This window comes from Echinops telfairi, unplaced genomic scaffold (genome assembly GCF_000313985.2).
Source record: "Echinops telfairi isolate 266 unplaced genomic scaffold, ASM31398v2 ScPeMD7_53;HRSCAF=182, whole genome shotgun sequence".
Taxonomy (NCBI): Eukaryota; Metazoa; Chordata; class Mammalia; order Afrosoricida; family Tenrecidae; genus Echinops; species Echinops telfairi.
Genome location: NW_022103951.1, coordinates 18892314 through 18895063, shown reverse-complemented (window position 1 = coordinate 18895063; position 2750 = coordinate 18892314).

Below are 2750 nucleotides of genomic sequence, written 5' to 3'. Positions count from 1 at the left end.
GGCTTCTCTGTCTCCTGAGTACTGGCCGTTGTGAGTGCCCAGGACATCAGCACACTGTGGACCTGGCTCCCACCTGGCCCTTCACCCAGGCTTCTGTCTGCACAGAATTATATCCCAATGTTCTGTTTGGCTGCTGGGTCTCCATGACAGTGACCACTGGTTGCTCATGGTGCCCTGTTGGCCTCTGCCAGCATTTTCCTGTTGGTGGGGAGTGGGGTTGGAGGGGAGGGGCTGAGGAGCAAGGGAGCTGTGTTTCCCAGGCACAGGATCAGGCAGGCTTTCCTTTGATGGTGCCTGGATCCAGGAGTAGCCCTGTGGAATATTGACTGGGCACGTAGTCTCAAAAATCCAAAGGGGTCACTGTGAGTCACACTGAGTCTATGGAATGCAGCAAATGGGGTTTGGAGTTGGTGCTGTCAGGAGTTGGCAGTGAAGGGGATCCATTGCTCCATTTCCCCGATTTCTCTGAGGATCCAGCCCTGTATCCTAATAATGTCCTCTCTTGACCCCTGCCATGGTATCTACCCACATTACCTATGAGTCAGCCTAAAAAATTCACAGCCATCGAGTGGATTCTGACTCACTGAGTCCCTATAGGAAAGAGCACAGCCACCCCTATGCGTCCTGAGACTGTAGTTCTTTTGGGAATAGAAAGCGTCCCCTTTCTCCTGTGCAGGGGCTGATGGTTTTCAACTGCGCACCCTGCAGTCAGCAGCCCACCGTGACCCAAGATACCAGGGCGCATGGGGTTCGTAGAGAACGTTGGGGCTGCAGACTAGTTTCTTCTTTGAGTCTTTGTTTCGTCTTTCTCTTTCTCCTAGATCTATTTACTCAGCCTTAGTAATCACTTTTAATAGTAATTCAATTGCCCACTCTGTACCAGCTCTGGGGACAGACAGACACAAAGTAAGGCCCCTGCTCCTTCAGGGGCTTTGGGTTTAATGAGCAAGACTCTTAAGTCACTAACAGCTCAGTGAGGTGTTTCAGGTGCTGCAGTAGGACACGCATGTCAACAGGAGCCACGTGATGGAAAACAAGGCTGACTACATGCTCCTGTCCGTGATGGATTATGAGCCTGAAGGCCCCTCGCAGACACCACATGAAAGCACGAGGCAGGTGAAACAAAGCATGAGGGTAGTCTGTGGCACTGAAGGGAAAACTCCCTTAAAATAACACTTCCTAAGAAGTAGCCTCACACTTTTCCATCATTTCTAACTTACCAAGAAGGTTGCTGTTACCACCAATAACCATACGTATTTCTTCCCTGAGATTTCCCAAATCAAAGACTATGTTACCCACAATGCAATGCTCCAAATCATGGAATGAACATGTACAATCCTGGTATCCTTGGGCCTCGATTGCATGCCATCCATTGTCCAATCCACGTCTTCCCTCCTCTAGGATTTGATCGCAGCTCATTAGTTGGCGTCCTCTGGTTGTCTTCTTATTTCCTTTCAGAAAATCTCCACAGTCAAATCAAATACCCCTGGAGCAGGGGCAAAACCCACATGGTCGCCGTGCCTGTGCAGCAGAGCTTAAAATTACAGAAAGCCATGTGTAATAGTGGAAGTCCCAAATCCATTTGCTGTGCCAACATACGGATGTTGTCTCTGACCATATTCCAGGGCTGTAACTAGCCTTACTACTAGACAGCGCACAGTGCAAAGTGGGTTGTGGCTGATGGACTTAGTTCAAATATAGCACCTTATCATGTGATCTCCCTTTTGACTCATTTTAAAGTTATTTCATTTTTTAATATTTTCTAATTCTTTTTTTGAAGTTTTTCTGTTTGTTTTTTTTAATTCATTGTTGTTTAGTTCTTTTTTTGATTTTTCTTTGTTTTGCATGTTTCCCTATATTGGGATCTGGAACAAGTGAATCTATGGAAACAGGAAGGGTATTAGTGTCCTAAAGCCATGATGGCCGGGGAGGTCAGGGGAAATGGGGGAATAATAACAATGAGTATACAAACAGAGAAAATGATTTTGAAATGCTTTAAAGAGGATTGCTCTACTCCTTTCTTCTTGTCTTTTAACTTAGAATTTTATTATGCACATAAATAGCACCACTAGCATAAAGATTTCTAAGGCTTGTACTTTACATGGCACTATATATGTACTATATATGGTACCACCCAGGACCAAGTAAGGTGCAGTTCAGTTGTTCCTAAAGAAAATGGCCCATTTGCTACATTTAGTACTGTCTTGGTCATATTTTTGCAGAAAGATTTAATTAGAAGATATAGTTTCCAATGCTCCCCTATACCTGAGAAATTTAGAAAGTCTTATACAAATTTTGTTTTTATTAAGACAACATGCTCAATCAAATTTTTTTTCTTTTTTTTAATTATGAAAAAGCTACATAGGTCTCTTTTATTATTTATTACACCAGAATGGCCCCATTTTACAATGGCTAAATTTTAAATCAAATATCCATTTTTCAGATTGATTCATTGGCATGAAAATATAAGGAACTTCTTCACAAAGTTTATAGAAAATGAATAATATTTTGAGAACTATATGATTTAAAAACTGCTTTGCACCAAAATTAAACTCATATCAACTTCTTAAAACATGTTTGAACAGTATATCTAGTTTGAACTACTAAGAAAGATAAGACAGTATTTTCTTTTTTTGTGTGTGTGTATGTTTCTTTTTTTTTTAAAACATTTTATTAGGAGCTCATACAACTGTTATCCCAATCCATACACACATCAATTGTGTAAAGCACATTTGTACATCGTTTCTCAA